We start from the raw sequence: 18,671 nt of genomic DNA on the forward strand, positions 1-18,671 counted from the left end.
CAGATTAAGTCTGAGCACAGGAGAAAAGGGCAGAAGAGGAGAAGAAGAGGGGGAATACTAAAAAGTAGGGCAAATAGGAGGTGAGATTAATGGAGATTTAGAGGTGAGAACTGCAATTCTACTACTTCTGGACCGCTTTCCTGAGTTAGCTCAGAAGAGCGATTCCATACTTCCTCAGAAGAAACAAACCATAAAATAAACCTGCTCCTCTCACAATGAACAAGGTCATATGCAGGATGTGGAGATGTGAGCGGAAGCCATCAGAAGACAAGCGAGATCCCCATGAACCCTGCACATGTCTCTGTGACAACAGTTTAAACTCTGCTGTTGCAAACTTATAAGTCCTAGTTTCTCCCGTTGTAGATTTCATGATGTATTTTATTCATCCATCAATTCCTGCTCATCACAGTAATAAGTCACTAAGAGCGATAGGTTGCTATCTGTTAAGTCCTGAAACTAGTGTTAAAAACAAAAACACCTGACAAATAACAACAAAGAAAGAAAGTAGGGTCAAGGTTCTTCAGAAGACATTGTGGCTGGACTTCTTGCTCAAGTCACATACAAATGCTTGGCTTCTCCTTTTAGCTTCTTCAAATTTGGGATACTGCACCTGGGACATTTAGGATCTATTTAGTTTGGAAGAGCTGATTTGGTTTCGAAACCTTTGAAGACCAGATCCTATAAACCTTAGGGCATTGCAAAATCAAAGCTGCCCATCTAATTTTCTACACTGAAGCCAATAGCTTCAGTATCTTAAGTTTTCATGTTCCTTGGCTTTCGCCTTCTTTCTCAGAAGATGTGATGCTAGTGACCTAACTATTATCAGAAAGATAGATACAAATGAATAAAATTCACTATACAATGTAATATATGTATTTATATGCAGAGTTCCTAGTGTTTTGCAGCTTGCTATCATGCGACTTACAGTTTTCTAGTACAATGGAGACTACAGAAAAGATGGTAATAATGATTTAAGTTCAAGGTTGGTAAACATAGATGTGTAGAAATGATGCTCTGGTTGGTTTTGAAAAAACATCTTTTGTCTTTCGCCTTACAGTCTGCATCTTAGGAACACTGACTTTCACAAAGCTCTTTCAAACTGTTTAAGGACTAGGAGAGTTATCCTTCCTGCTTGCTGGACACTGTAAAACACAAAATCTTTTTCTTGCCTTCAGGTTCTAGAGGAGGGGAATAATTTTTCTTTCATATTTTCTTTTGGTTTGGTGTGTTTGGGTTTTTTTCCACTCATTCACAATCATCTTTCACTTTAACATGCTCCCTGTTCCTCCTTAAATATTACAGTAGATATTAATTCTCAACTTGAGATGTTGTTTTCAGTTTCTTGCCTGTTTGATGTTTCTTGCCTAATCAGTCTGATCTTTAGTTCTTAACTCTTTCATCCTATATGTCATTTTATCTACTTTTATATTCTTTATGAGATGCAATTCATTGTACTCACAATTTATTCACTAGTTTATGCTTTTTTTGAGCTTTCTACCTAAAGAAACATTCACTATCTTTCTTGCCCTCTCATTTTCTTCACTGCTTGTTTTACCTGACCATCTTACTGCCTGACCTGTCGTTTTTCCATTTTTATTCCTTCTGATTTATGGGCTTACCTCACCCTCTCCTTTGCAATTAGCCTTTGGCTATTTTTTACACATTCCCTGAAACCACTTAGCTCTAATCTTGTTTATTCTTCCAGCCTATTAATTCATAACCCCTTCTGCATTATCCAAATGATTATTCAAGTGAGCACCTCTTGCAATTGCAGTATGTTTTGCATCTCAGGGTAGATATTTCCCCAACATTGGTGTTGCTGAAGGAAACTTATTCTATCAGACAACTCCAAGTCGCTCATGAAGTCCATGGGTATTTCAGAGGTGGCCACCTGAGAAGCCAGTGTAGCACAAACACCAGGTTACCCACTCCAACAGTCAGGGCAAAACCAAACTCTTCTTTATCCACCTATAGACTTTGTTAGATTCTGCAGACTAACAACAGCGAGAATCCTATTCCTCCGAGTTCGTTTCAGAAGAACACAAAAAAACCCCAATATGTCAGTTCTTTCCTAAAGAATATCCTTGCTGAATTACAGTGGATCATTATGAACAGCTACACACACTATTGACTGTAAGTCATCTATGTTAAATTGGAAGGAACAGGAAATACACAATCACTTGCAGAAAAAGAAAATGCTATACTTTAAGTTGCCTTGGGATTGACTGCATCTGTACTGGAATTCAGACTACATCAGTCAGTTACTTTCACCTTATTAGTATGAGTATTATAACATCGGATCAGTGCCATTTTCTTTGAAGCAACAAGCTCAAACAGCTGCAGAGGAGGTACTGTGCATAACCTATTGCACTGTTAAAGAACTAAGGTAAAGATAATGGGAAAAGTGACTATATCTGATCTTTTCCAGAGTAAGCAGTATTAGAAAAGAAGCAGAGAGCTCAGAAAAGGTGATCTGTACTATGGCATGTGACAAGGTGCCTCCAGGGCTGGTCCTACTAATACATAGGATGCAAAAAGTGCTCCTGGCTCCTCAGTGAGTGATTCTGGGGTGTGTTCAATTTTACACAAGCTGTCAGAGAAAATATAGGCACCAGACCTATTCCTGGATCCTGAAGACATCAAACACATCCTCTTCATCATCCCTGCTAAGTGATACATCACACATATATGAAGCCTCAGGCTATAAGCAGGACCGTGACACGGATGATATACCAAAGTTGTTATAGATGCACTCATAGCCTAACATCCACCAGGAAGATTACATTTCCATATTAAAGAAAAAACATGCAATTTAATAAAAATAAAAATAACCCCCCCTCCAAAAAAATAAAAAAGACGCCACTTGCTGAACAGTAAGGGAGGTCTCTTTTCTGCAACACAGTATGGGGTGAAACATGGAAATCAGGTACCTTTGCACTGCACTACCTCACTACCTTAAGTCCTGGACCAGCACCAAGAAGAAATATTGAATTTTATTATCTTTTTAATTTTACACTTGCTATTTAATCCATTTAATGGGATTTCACCCAGTGATTCCTACATCTCTGGAGGAGGTCAGAGTAGATGATCACGGTGATGCCTTCTGGCCTGCAAATCTAGGAAATCACTGGGCCATTACAGTTTCTCTAAAATACACAATTAAGAAGTACTTATAACACCAGCAGCTGTCTGAGATTCAAAAGCCTCACAGGCTTATCTGGCTCAGGGAGCTAAAGGAGCAGAAAAAACCTGTTAAAACTTCCATAGTTTCCCAAAACTTCTAACAATACATGTACACGATTCATATTTGAGATGACAAGACGATGCACAGACCACGATCTCCTGTATTCCTAGCATCATCAATCGTAAAAAAAATAAATCATCGAATCATTTGAATAACTTCTAAGCTGAAAGGCTTCTCTAAAAGCCATTTTTGAAGAGGAATGTTTATGCATGCTAGAAGCAGAAATTGGGTTGGATTAATTGTTGGTGGTGGGAGGTATAAAATCATATTTTTCAGGTCCTTCTGCAGTTGCTACATGTCCGAGACACTCAGCTGTTACCTATCATATGCCTGGTAGTATACAGGGAGATGATTGCAGCACTGTTAGCCATGTGCTATATCCAGCCCTGGATTCAGAAGAGCAGAGAGATGTACGCCTTGAGGAAAGAGAATGATGAACAAGAATGGGAATGAAATCATTTTTCTCCAAGAAGTTAAGGAAAATGCACAATCTGTGTACTGTGGCCCATTACCTGGTTGAAGCAGTTTTTACTAATTCCAGAAGAGAAGAATATGGACAGTTGCTGAATTAGAGATACTGGGTGGCATTTCTCAGGTCAGAGAAAGAAAACTTTGCAGACACTTGGATATGCAAAAGTTATCACCACCTTATCGAAAACACATAAACCAGATTTATCTCAAAACTACTCCCTAGCTCCATTCTTCGCCTGTCCCTCCTGAAGAACACACAATGTTTCACCACTTCAGCTATTTTCAAATGGAACAAGGAAACAGCTTTCTAAAAGACCAGTAAGTCTGGTAGCCAAGATGGTTCTAAAGCTTCAACCGCTTAAATTTGCAAAGGAGGTTAAAGGAGTAAATGTTGTTGAAGAATGCTCAGTTACTCCAGCGCAAGCCACCAGCGAGGTCGCCACCCCAGAAACCCCACACAGCAAAGCAGCAGCCTCCCAGCATTTGGCAATCACCAAAATCAATTGCAAAACCGAGTTCTTTGTAAAAGCTGATAACACTTTCACTGTGGCACTGCCCTTTTTTCCAGTACAAACAAATATTGCTCTGGTTAAAAAGACAAACACTGCTGTTGCCCGAAGTGCTTATTTTCCTGCTATTTTGTAGAGATAACTGAGAGCATACGATATGAGGATGAGTATCACCCTCACTGACAGTAACAACTGCCTCTTGCTGACCCTGCAGAGCACCAGGGTTAGATAATAATAACTCTGCTTACTTCGCAGGTGAGATTTTATGTTATATGCTATACACAACCTTTAACATGTGTTAGAAGGTCAAAGAATAGTCTGCTCAGAGCAGGGGAGACTGCAGTGAGCTTACGTCACTTTAGAGGGGAGAGAGCTACGTCCAGACAGCAGGACAAGGTCAACCTGACTCTAAGAGGAGTTATCAGGAGTTTTGCTACCTAATTTGGTGAGAAGGGAAAGACAAAAGCATAAGGAACAGGAGCACATCTCTCTGAAAGAGAAGGAGCAGCACAAGTGCAGAAAAAAAAAAGACTGGTAGAGAGCTCTGAAGGCACAACGCGTTTTGGGGAAGGCTGTAAATGCAAGTTTTCAGGGGAAAGAGTGCAGGAGGAAATAGAAGAACTGTGTGGAAAAGCAGAACGAACTTTTTAGCAATTACTTTCTATCCCCAACAGAAAAACGAAAACAAAACAAAACAAGCAAGCCATCTGTCCCAAAGCAAAATATCAGCTGAGAAGGGAGTTGTGTTTTAATAAAAATGTACTGGGCAATTTCTGGGTTTGGAAAAGGAGACTGGGACTTGAGACTGAATACACACAGCTGCTTTTCATTAGGATCTTACCTTTTAAAGGTGACCAAATAAAAGGCCATTTCACCTATCGGCACCAACAGTTACCAGCAATGCACTTCTATAGCGCAGGCACCAGCATCTTCCATTATTCTTAGTGGTGCCCATTGTTTTTAAAATAAAGTTTTTATACAGTTTGTTTTTACAAACTACAGTTTCACAGATCAATTTGTGCTCCAGAGGACCTGAAGCTGCATAGTAATTACCACACATTAAATAGCTCTCTTTATACCAGTCCTTTATAGATGTTCAGTAGGTGAAGGCTTAAGAACTCACTGTTTAAAGATAGGGTAAAACGCCTTACCAGAGGCAGCACTACTAAAAAGAAAGAACTTGTACTATTTACCATATGTTCAGATCAGTAATACATTAAAAGCCATCAAGAAGAAATAACATGCAGCCTGCATTGTTTTCAATGTGTCTTTTCATTTCCTCTTTTTTGCTGCCTTGATCCATATAAATGATGGACCAACTATAGAGTGAAAATGTGTTTTTGGGAGACATGGGTATTCATGCCCATTATACACTGCTGATTCCGTGTGTGTAAGGATGGTGTTATGCAGGAAATTGCTGCAATGCTAACTTTCACTGCAATCCATTTGCTGTGAATTGATGCAGACAAATAAAATGAAAAAGTTTATTACAAGTCCCTCCGTAAGAAGAACTAATCAGAAACCATTGCTCACTCAATATCCCATTCTAGGTTGTCTCAGATACTTGCACCTGAGCTAACACCAGCTGGGGGCAGAAATTTTGCTTTCCATCTCCCCACCCGGGAGTCATTTTTTATACTGTTTGAATGTCTGGAAAAGATAAATGAAACCCACCCCTTGAACAACTCAAATCTAGGCTCCCCTACAAAGAGGGATTACTTGCTTCTCACAGACAACTGCTCTCGCACTTGATGCAAACCGACAAGGAAGAAATACCTTTTCTGGAACTGTATTTTTCCAGACATCTCCTCCATTCATGGGGTGTTCTCCATGCTTTTAATGGGAAGAGCCTTAACTGAGCAGGCACCCAATACCAGTAAAACCAAATGAGCAATCTGACTGTAGTGACACAAAATGTAACTCAGAAAAGGAGCTGCAACACACGTTTGAGCTTTGTTCAAGTGTTTCAAGCTTGACCCAAAGCTGACTGTTGTTAATGACTTGATTTCTACCAGATGTCCTCCTGGGTGCTTTAGTAATCTCTCACACTGAATAGAGTGTTAAAAACGTGCTTAAGAGCCTTACTGATTTGGTCTTCAATTCAAATAAAAAATGGCATTTATTTTTCTGGTTAGAGGAAACAGCCAAGAGGATATTTGGAAATGCAAATACATACAGAGAAGATAAGGCTGTCCTGCAAGTCAGCAAGGTTGTGGCTCCTTCATTAACACTGCCTGCACTGCATAAAACATCCCTGCCCCCTTATCAGGGAAACACCGGTGCAGTACCAGAGTGTGTCTGAACCCCCCTGTCAGGGAACATATAGGTTTGGGATCTGTCTTCATTCGTCACACATTAATGAACCAACAATATATTTTGGAAGCACTGAGGCAGCCTGTCATCCAAAAGCACCTTATGTTTTCTGGCCAGACTCCTTGAGCTTATCAGATGAAGGACTGCTCTGTATTTATGTTAAGCAAAGAAAAAGTGTTCTATGTATTTGAGATCAGGACCTGCCTTTTTAGACCCAAAGCCTTTGAAAAAGCCACGTTGCCAGATATTTAATCAAATTACTACTTCTGAAAAGTATTCACTCAACACTTTCTTCCCTCAACTGTGGAGGAATATTACTGGAAAAATTGTACATATTATGTATTTCAGGTTTTTAAATTAACTTTCATCTTCATTTTAATAAGCTGGGCCCAATTCTTAACTTGCTGTTTGTAGATTTCCTCCTTTAACATAACACTAAAAATGATTGTACAGTCAGGCCACTTAGTTATAATATGACCATTTGTTTACATGGCATGCTTTAATGAATCATTAATATATTTTGTGGGTACTTTACCTAATCCACCCTTTACTTTGGTACTTCACAATACACCCCAGGTTAATGGCCCATTAAAACCTACCCTGTTGAATCTTTGTGGTTTAATTGATGCACTTTTGCTGTTTTGATCTTATTTTCAGGAAATTTGTGTTTGTTTTTGTCAAGGAAGGACAGCACTAAATTGAAAAGGAGCTCAAAAGGCCATCTATTAAATGTAAATGTGGGCGTTTGCCTTATGATTTTTTTCTCATCCTCCCAGTGTTCAAGATTATGGCACATTTAGATTTAAATTACCAGATTGGTGGATCACAGCAGGAAATAGAGTAAGCACATTATTTCTGTTTTGACAGAACAATATAAGATTTTTATACATTTCATTAAGCAGAGCTACTTAAAGACAAAAAAACACTCTCACTGTGCAGCACCATCTTTTACTCATGAGCATCCTGTTGAAAATCCAATTAGCATTTTCTGAAGGAAGAGAAGTCTTGCAGCTAAACTCCATTGCCACAGCAGACATCACGAGTATGAAATGAAGCTCCAATATTGATTTTTTTCTGTGATCAACCTTTGCGGTGCCAAAATTTTATCATAAATTATACTTTAAATTAGGACATTTTCTTATCCATTTTTTTTCCTTTTAATTCATGCAGAGAAAATGGAAGCACATAAATAAGCTTCATAACAGCTCTGAAAGCATTAGCCTATTTGCAAAGAGAAGCTGGTCAGAAAAAAATGCTGATGAGTGACTTTTCCCTGCATAGCAATGTTTCATTCCTACTGATTACAATAATATATTGTAAGACTGTATTTGTTTCTTTCATAGGGAGCAGATAACTAGGAGCCTATTAATTTAAGTTTAGCATCATAACCGATCAGTGTATAAATATAAATCCGCATGACACTAGAAGCTGCACAGGTGAAAACAATTCTCTGAAAATTTGTGCTGAGGACTCCATTTTTCAGATATGTTAAATCTGAAAGTTATGCACAATGAGACTGAACACGCTGACGAGTCACATAAGGCATCTCATCCCACGAATGATAAAAAAAATCAAAGCAAGTGGCAAGCAATTAGGAGGTGGTCAGCTCTATGCCAGCTGTATCCAGACACAATGAAAGTTCTGGCAACTCCAATATGAAAGGCTTCTTTCCAAAGTTCTGCTGCTGTTGTTTTGCTATGCATTAATGTAACACTATTTGTTACTGCTGAGAGTGAGGAAACAGCAGTAAATGTGTTTCAGAAAACATTTATTGCAACAGGGAACTTTTCCCCTCGGGAAAACTGTCTCATAAGGAGGTACAACAAGCATTTTCATTTTAGCCAAATATGAGGTAAAGGTCCTTAAAATTACATAGTAAAATACCATGCAAATTGCCAAAGCAGAGGCAAAGAGACAACACAGGCAATTGCGGATACTTGAAACTCAGTGATCTGTGTTTGTTTTCCTCCCCATTTTTCTCTTCATCCATTCCCATTGAGAAAACATAAAAAATGAAACTACAAACTAATGATTAAGGCACTATCTTGGGCTCAGACTCAATTATTTGCTTTCCAGTGGCCCTGAGGAGCCCTGTACCTGCTACTCTCCACCCTGGTACCAGCTTTGAAAATTTAACCCATGCTCCCTGATCAATGCCAGGGCTGTGATCAGTTACCACACCAGTGAGGGACTGTATCCATCTCCTTCAGCCTAGGAGCGTTCTTCCAGTGGAGGCAATAGGAGACCAGCATGTATTTTACCCAGTAGGTGTGTAGCATGCACTTTCCAGAATTCAGACTGTATTAATAGAAAAAAAAACCCAACCCCACACTTTGTTAAACAGCTTCAGCTAATGAAGCGCACACAGAATACTAAACTGAAGGCCCTAGACCTAAAATATTCTGACATCCTCTGCCCTCCTGTTTCTCATTAATATGCTGAAAGACAAAAGAAAGGATAACAGTCTGAGCCTATGACACAAATTAAAATTATATATACAAAGCCAAAGAGGAAATAACATACACATTGGGCTCAGCAATTATATTCAACAGGTAGATGAAAAATTGCTACAGTGAGAAAAACACACTGCCCCAAGAGCCTTCTCAAGGCTCCCCAAGGATAAAACAGAACTTTGAATTGCTTCTACAACCAGTGTTTATATTCATTAAGGCAGCAAAAGACCAGCTAATTACCCTTTGCAACAGCAAAAGCTGGAGGCATCTTCAGCTGCTCTATAGTCATCATTCTCTACATTATGTGAGCCCCATTGAACCCCCCATACCTGGTGACCTGCCATGAATGGTGTGGGCTGTGGTGTGTTTTCCAGCTCAGTTTTTTCACCAGTGAATCCCAGATACTTTCCCCTCCTTCTCCTGTAGGAGAGGAACCGTCAACTTTAGCAGCCCAGAGCTGATTTGAAAACATAAATTCAATTTGTATTTTTATCTTAGCAACTCACCAAAGTATCTCTCTGCTCCAACATACCCTGTCTGAATTAAAATCTTTTCAGAGATATCTAGTCATTAGTTTAAGCTTAACATAGAAAGACTTCTCTAATCTTTACCCTTTCTTTCCTCAGTCACTGCTGGCAGTACAGTGCCACTTTCTGTAGTCCGTAACCTGGGAGAACCTGCAACTCTGATCCTTCTCTCGGTCCCCAAATCCAGCTTATGTGCAAATCCCACAGATGCTCTCTACATAACAAATTCAGATATGACTTTCCTTATCAGATCACACTGGAAAAGCTCTCTCTGCGCCCCAAGACCTTTCGTTTTTATTAAGTTAACCTTTTTTTTTCCCAGGTTTGACAAATGCATTTCTGGTCCTGCTCACATCTATTTGCAGTACTTCTGAAAAGATGGTTTTTATTACCCCACCACTTTGACCACATCAGCCATCCTATCTGTCATCTTTTGAGTCCTTCTTTTAAATTTATCAAACAAAAAGCATCTTAATTTCCTAAGCTTTTCCTTGTCTGTCCCTGCCTTGTTATCCCTCATTCTGCACAGTGAAACAGGCTGTCTCTTCTCTTTAACCAACGACTTCTGCCTTCGTCATCCACTTGTTACAGAAATACAAAAGCAACTTCATCCTCTCTGCCACTGTATCCTTCATGCTAGGAAGCGACTCACTTTGAACATCTCCAGGAGTTACCTTTAGCAGTCCCTCAGCTCTCTCCACTACGATTTCCTTGCTGTTACAGCTAGGGAATGACCAGCCTTGGATGGTTCTTTGATAAGACCCAGCTAGCAATCTATTGTCATCAGGCTATTTCTTTGTGTTCCTCTGTCTTTAGTAAGCACTTTTGTCTCATGTTCCAACAACATGTTTGTTTAGTGTTAGCACAGTGATACCCTTTATAGCCCGGGGCTGGCCTTCTGGGCACGGTGGGAATGCAAATAGTAACAAACACAGCTTCTGTCTTTTCTCTGCGCCGGGCTGTGCTGCTGCTCGCTGAGCAGCCTCGTTGGGAAGCTGGGCTCCAGCGCTGCGCTGCCTGCACCGATCACAGTGCACGCATTCGAGAGCACCGTGTGCTCACCAACGCAGTTCAGGTGCCTGTAATTTCCTTGGTGAGTGCAAAGGGCTCAAAGGATTTTCAGATCATCAAGTATTGACAAGTAAAAGCTTTTATATTGGAGAAATATGAAACAGCACAGGGCTTGGGCTTCTTTTAAGAAACACATAAGCCACACGATTTCATTTCATGTCATGAGAGTTTTGCTTTTAAAGATCAGAAATCTGTGCCAAAAGGCACTTCTTTGCCTAAGCAACAATTCCCACAGCAGCAGAGTTTCTTCTAAAGTTGAAGGTCTTTATGTCTTGCAGAATCAATTCCTCAGAGGTCTATATTTCCCATCTTTGCAGGTGATTGATAGACGCTTGAGTAGTTTATTATATGTACACTGTATCAATCAGATGGATTTTTATCATCAGAAAACTAAATGCATCTATAATAATTCTGATCTTGGTTTTCAGTTAGCGCTGAACATGGGAGGTCAGGAACCAAATAGCAGGGTTTGCATCTTGAAATAAAGACTAGTACCCATGCCTTGGGTCTAGTGAAGGCAACATTAAGATACATAGCTTATAGTGTCCTGGCACCGCAGAGTAGGTGCAAAAAAAAAGAGGAGTTTGGATAGACTAGAGAAAGCAGAGAGAAACAGAAATGCCATGCAAGAAAGTCCCAGGTATTGTAAAGGAAAATCCTTGGAGTACTTCAATTTTTCTCTCCAAGAGAACATGAACCAGAATACCGGTTCATAAATTCATGTTAAAAATGCTTGACCTAATACACTGAGCTTTGATCTACTCACATCAACTTTCATCTTCAACTAATCATCGTGCTCTGGGCTGGGTGGCAGCAAGACAGGTATATCTTTCCAAAACCCATTGGACAGTAACTAATTTTAAAGATTGGTTTGCAGTTTGTAATGACATGGCTCTTGTGTATGCTCTGTATAAATCAGTACAGCCTCGCATGCTACACTGAACAAATCAATAAATCACTTACAAGTAACACTTGCAGACCCTTTATTATCAAGTGCCCTTTGAAACACTTCCTGCCCCTTTCACATAGTATTTCCTATCTTCAGTAGTTACTAGAAAGGTGTTTTATCATTTAACTGTCTGTCACATTGGAGACATTTTATGCTTAACTGCCTAGATGCTAAAAGGTTCAATAGACTCCTGTGAACCTTTTTTCCTTGGCCTCAATACCCTTGAAGATTCTGGTAAAATCAGGACAAACTTTGGCATAAGGAAGTGTGACCCCATAACTAGATCCAGTCTAAGAGCAGCAACAAAACATTATGGGATTTGTCCATTAAGTCAAAATGAATAAATCTTCTAGTTTCCAGTGAACGGGGTTTACAGCAAACTGCTCACAATGAACAACACGTAGAGAATTATTTATCTCACTCATCCGATGAATAATTTTGGGAAGCAAAGCATTTGTTTATGGTGAGTTGGTGAATGAAAAAGTGGTTTTGATCAAATAAGTTATCAATTATGAACTCAGTTTTAATTAGAAAATCACCTCCAGGGATATTTATATATATTAGAATGATTTCTAAATGCAGAAAGATTCACAGATATTCATGACGATCGCTTGTCTTCATAAACACAAGCAAACCCATATTCTTCAGATCTGCATATAATTCTAGTCAAATACCTAAACTTCCAGCCACCTACCTCCAAGGACAATGTATCTGAAGAACAACCTTAGTGGATCCTTCCAGTCTGCTCTTTCCCTACAGTCAATAAAGAGCATCCCTTGCACCTGCACGTTCCAGATTATACAGATCATTACAGAGGGGAGGGGATTTCCATCACACTCAGCAGCAAGGACTCGATGATGGATTATGCTACAAACTTTAAACTTTCAGCAGAACCTACAGCAAGGAATCTGAGCTAAGCCTTCTTTCAGGAGAAAGCATACTGCATTCCCTGCTGTAGATTTTCACTGCTAACATAAAGATCTGCTTTGATCCTTACGCTAATTGGGAATTTGCAGTAAAGCCGTATGAAATTTAAAATGTTTACATATTTGATCTTATGTTCCAGAAAGAGCGATAGCCACAAGTTCCAAACCAAAACAGTGTATGAGCCTTAATATCTAGAAACCTTTAAAGTTTTTTTTTACTGATGTTCTTAGAGGCTTCATCATTTCTGCATGTCAGAAATTAAAATACTTGGATCAATGCTCAAGGCTTTGGTAGGAATCATTTCTTCCTCAACACACCTTGTAAACTGGCACACCAAATTTGTTTTCTGCAAGGTAGTCACTAACTTTTCATAACAAGAAAGCTTTAGAGAACTTATAGACATTTCCTTATGCTATGTAAGAGTGTGTTCTAATGTGGCAGCCAATGAAATAGTGTGCTGGGATGTGAAAAGAAAAAAAGCATTAATGAGAATGAAGATGTAAAAATGTTAACTAGGCCTTTCTGTTACAACTGAAGAAAGCTGTGCATGTGCAAAATGGGTACATAAAGTTTTACAACATATTGCCTGCTCAGAACCTCCAGCATTTATGACACATTTCCATTACTATTTGCTGTAAATTGCCTATGTCTTTTACATTAAAAATAAATGGTTCCAGATAGACAGCTAAAAGGTTTGATTGCAAGCAATTGTAGTTGACAGTATCAAACAGAAAGTCTGTAACTTTGAGCTTAAAGCAGAAAAGAAAGATTCAAGAGTTAATCACTAGAGAATGAATCCTGAGTTTTTTCCTTTCCATTAATGCTTCATCCTGATTTTGGGGGTTATTCTTCCATATTACTTTTGGAAAGAAAAAGAAGCACCACCCTTTGTCCCCCTCACTCACCAAAGGGCTGGAATAGTCAGTAGCAGTTTTTAATTTGATTCAGTTTGTCAATAGCAACAACTGTAATCCTCCATAATCAATGCCCACATATAGCACAAAAGGCTGTTAAGAGTTTTACTGGCTTTTATTTGATTAGTAGGCAGGGACCTGACAATACTTCCTGGAGCTCTTCTTACTGTGGCCTAGAAGCCAGCCTACCCCTGCTTTTCTGGTGAAACAAACAGTGAAGAGAAAATGGAACTAGCTGTGACATCAGCCCTTGCTTGGTTAATCTCCACGTCCTACGCAGCCTGTGTAGGGTAGACAACAAGTGGACTAACCAGCTCTATGTTGAAAAAGAATGTATATGTAAAAGCTAGAGGATATACTGTTCACTTGTACACACACACACACACACACACCCCAATTAAGCTGAGGAGTGCCATCTCCCATTACTTCACCCCATCAGTCACTTGAAAGTGGGTGGAAGAGTGCTGCCGAAGGAAGATAAGCAATTGATGTTAATGTAGAGAACATATAGCAGCACTCATGTCAACAGGGAATAACTAAAGCAAGAGTTCAACAGCAAATATGTGCTTTTATCTTTTGTAATCCTCTTTTATCTTTTGTTCTCCCTCATGGGTGTGACCCAGTTTATCACAACTCCATGGAATGGCAACAAGTTGAGAAATCTCCAGCATTGCTTGGGGAGACAACACAAGTCTAATGAAATTTTAGGTGATTTTATGTGTTATAAGAGAAGAAAAAAAAGGGGGACACTGAATAAATCTTGCCAAAAGCACCAAAGCCATGTTTGTGGGACAGTTATACATAGCAAATTGGCTTATGAGCCCTATCTCCAGGATCCCTCTGCCCTGACATGTCGTTGCTGACCTCAGAATCGAACTAAAGATCTCAAGTACTAGAAATAAAAAATACAGAGATGTGCAAGGATTGTAATACCCCCAGAGCAGTTTCCAGATATCTGCAGACTAGTGAAAATGTCTGACTGGAAGAGAAAAATCCTGTTTTCCCTGTAACTCTCTATTTGGTCACTTCCACTGACAGGACAGAGAAGTCCTGTCATAATTCCCCCATATGTCAGAATTCCCCCATATGATCCCATCTAACTGTTCTTAAACAACCTTCCTCTTTAAAAGTACAATTCAGTGGTATTCCCAAACTTTTTTCCCCTCCACTACTGAGTGGGCTAGAAGCCAGTGAAATAGTTTATTCAAACAGTTGCATGATGCAGAAGCTCCTGTGTCAAGCAGGAGTTAGAATCTTCATCCCACAGCAGCCCTGCTGTTCAGTAATTAAATGCTGCATGATGTGAAGGAAAAGAAAGTCATCTCCAGGTTACACAGAAATCATATGGGGTTTGTGGTCTGGGGTTTTGTTTTTCATTATTTGGCTGTTAGCTGGTTAAACACTTATCATGTGACCCCAATTCTGCAAGTGTCACTCTGGTGAAGTCTCTGTGGAAACAGAAGCGATCTCGTGTCACATCATGCCTTTTACCTTGGGGCTGGTACACTTCGCTATTGAATAAAGGTAAGTAAGTGTTTCATGACTGCTACCATCTTCACTGTTTGACTGACAATTAAAAGAGGGGTCTGTAATTGACTTCTATTGGATTACACTCTGCTGTGCAAAGACAAACAAAGCCTGGATAACTAACGGGTGAAAGAAATTAGTTTATTCAGCTGTCTACAAGTTTCAAGAATAAAAGCCCTTCACACTTCATGCAGGAGAATGGTGGAACTAGGTTGCATGTCTGCCGCAATTCGGTGCTCAGTGTCTGGAAAACTTTTAAGATGCACATAAAAGATAAAATGGGAATGACAAACTTAAAGCCTAAGAGATGAGAGCAATTTATTGCTAAATAATCTATTCTTGCTCAGAAAAGTGTTAGGCAGAGCAGCAAGAGGAGCCTTTCGTTCATATATCCAGCAACAGCTCAGCATTCAGCCAGTAGCACAACCAAGGGTGCCTCATGGGCTCCCGAGTATTCCCTGTGCTCAGCTGCCAGGACGGGCACCTCTATTTTTTCACCTCCCAGTTCCCATAGCTTTTGGTCCTAATCTCAGTGACCTGAACCCTGTGCTGACCCCCTCCTCACTCCCTCCTGAGTGGCACAGAGCAACAGTGATGCTCACGAGACCATGCCAGTAATCCAAGGTCCAGTCCAGCATCCTGCTATGCCTTACAGATAAATACATTCTTTCACTTAAGAAGAAATGGCCATCCCTACACACACCACCCACTATAGGCTCTATCTCTAGCAGGTGCCCAGTCACAAATATATATTAATCTGCCAGCAACAATTCTATGTCTAATGGTGTCTGAATTTTTCTCTATTTGACATTCAAAACAGGAAACATTGAAATTGGTTAAGCAAATACTAATACCCCAGCAAAACCTCTCAGCCCATCAGCTGTGTGTACACATGCTCTTTGGTGCTGGATTTGAATGTCAGATGTGTGGTGACAGCAGATGCATACACAGCCCCAAAATAACATTAAAAATATACAAGGTCTTGCAACGAGGCAGGAGGAGCTTGTGCACATATGTACAACTGCCACCTTTGTGGATATTATTCATAGATGAGTAATGCAAACAATGCATTAAATATTCTTTTGGTACCTCTTTTAGCATTCACAGTGTACTTGTGTGGCCTAAAAACAATTTAGACCGAATGAAAACTAGTGCTGCTTTTACTGATCCTGATATTGAATTCTTTTTCCCTCTGCTCTCCCCTCCATGAATACACAGTGAGTCAATCTGGTATGTCTTGATGGTTGAATAAGCTCTTTGATTTTTGAATTATTTTGAGATTAACTGAATTTGAAATGTGTGCTGCATGCAATGTCTTGCTGGCACAAAAAGATGAGCTTTGTTATTGACGGAGAAAAGTTGCAAAGCCGCATTTTTTTATTACTACTCTGTACTGCTGAACTTGTGTTCCTGTCAGACTGCTGCCTGCCATGGCAGCAGGGGCCAGCAGGTTGAAAAGTTCAATTTCCGATATTCTCTGCTGACCTGCCTGAACTTCAAAGAGTAACCAAGTGGGTTTTTCCAGCACCATAAAAAAGCAAATCTCTTTCATAAATAATAAACAATAGTGGGCATTACGTTAGGCTGCTTGAAAGCTGTGTAATGCCATGAATGCATCACACAACACCTGGAAAACATGTTTTTATCAGTATAAACCTGTTACAGCATCACAAACAGTTACTAGGGGTTCTCCAAGTTCTCCCTGTGGTGCAGCTCTAGAGAGCTGGCTGGCCACCTGAAAATTGCCAGGATTGTGAAATGACTTTGGAGAATGGCTGAATGCAGAAAAAAACAGAAGGAAGAGTCTCATCAGATGTCCCACCAAAATCCAGACACAGTGTCCAAGAGGCTTTGCCCTTAAAAAGAGGAGAGGGGTGATAGAAGGGCTAGTTCTCTGCAACATCCTCTAGACGTGTTAGAAATACCACTTCTAAGAGTATACCTCTTTCCTGCCTTGAAATGACCCTGATTTTCCTCTACTTTTCTCCCAAGAGTAGCCCCTAAAGAACTGTCCTGCAAACTCTACGTGCTCAATATCTGACCTCTTCCCACAGTCATGGCTAATAAACCTTGGATCAATAACTGCCGGGTTTGATCCTGCCGCAAGAGCAAGTCAAAAGAAAGGACTTTAGTCTGTGTCCCGGAAAAGTCCACATACAGAATCCACAGGAACCCAAAAATAGATCTGAAATGCACCAGCAAGTGCGTTATTATTCAGCCTGAACTTCACAAGTTCTGAGGTCTTCTGAAGGGGAGAGTATGACTCAGAGACTATGGGCCGTGATATGAGGGTGGGAAGTAAAGCTGCGGAAAGCTTGGGAGCACTGCAGTTCTTGAGAAGTGTAAATCGGGAGATTTTCAGTGACCCCACAAACGTAGGAATCAGAGGAAAAAACAACTTTTTTCTTTTAATCTGTTTCATTATTACCTTCCATTCTTTTTTTGTCCAGCAAAAAGTGGTTTGTGCATAGAAAGCACATTTGTAGCTCTGCTGTTTCTGTAGCACATCACCCCCTCTCTCTTAGCCTTCATTCTCTTCATCACCTCTGAGACGACTCTTACCTTGCTTCTTCTCTCCTGCCTACTCTCTTTTAATTCCCCACTTCTCCCTCCCGCTTTCCCCCTTCCTTCTTCCCTTTAGCTCAAGTCCCTGGTACTCAGATTGAAAGTGTCCTAAACCATCTAGATTATTTTCCTTTACTATTTAGACCTCATCAGCACATCTGCCAGGTGCTTTTTAAAGACAGGAAAAGAATTCCTGTCCCATAGAGGATGGGCCTGTGCATTTCCAGAAAATCTATGGTGGTACAGTAAAGCAGCATTGCTAATATCACATTTCACTGGCTTCTCTGATGACTGGTGTAATTGAAATAAATTATGAATCCCACATGTGCCACACTAACAGAAAGCAATAAAACACAATATTTATGAATAAAGATAGCAATTATCTTATTAAATCAGACAGTAATGTTATTCTACCAGAGGACTCTTCATCTCACATTATAATCAATACTGATTATGAGTGTAAAGGAAAGGCTCTTGCCATTACTGTAACAAGGTGCCATAGATTTTAAAAGGTAATGGAATATTTTCTATAGAAAGTAGAGTTCAACAGAGTTATAACTAAGATTTTGAACTAATCTATTTGGCTTTTGAGGTAGAAAGTCTTGGACATTAAGCCAGATTTTGATATCAACACCAGTGTTCAGCTGATGTAACTGTATCAGCATCAGTATTGTTATCCAAGATTGATACCAACATGACCGGGGGCAAATCTCAGTCTTTTAAAGGGTGTTTTTTAAAGGCTGAAAGAATTAGACATTCAAGATATTTCTGTAGCTCTGTTTAAGTAGGTGGTAATTTTCTAGAGGTGTAGCACACGAGCTTGATTTAAATGTGTGACTATTTCTGGAATAGCAACCTTAACCATTAAAGGCAAAAGTTACCTCCAATAAACATAAACTTTGTGCCTCATGTCTATATTCAGGGACAGGTTTGCCCAAGGTTTTCAGAAACAGTAAGTGATTCTGACACCTCAGCTTAGATTTATCCTGCTTTTACAAAAGATGTATCTCTTTTAAAGGTGTTTTACACAGGCTACTTAAAGCCACAACAGTGTCATTAAGGTAAGGAGTATTTATTAAAATTGAGTAGCTATAGAAATGACTTCTACTTTGACAGAGAATATTAAACCTGTATTTAACACTGCTGTTCTAAAGAAGAAAAAAAAAAATCCAAGACAAAGTAATTCTTTTCAAAATTAGTT

The sequence above is a fragment of the Lathamus discolor genome, chromosome 9, assembly GCF_037157495.1.
Source record: "Lathamus discolor isolate bLatDis1 chromosome 9, bLatDis1.hap1, whole genome shotgun sequence".
In the NCBI taxonomy this organism is placed as follows: domain Eukaryota; kingdom Metazoa; phylum Chordata; class Aves; order Psittaciformes; family Psittacidae; genus Lathamus; species Lathamus discolor.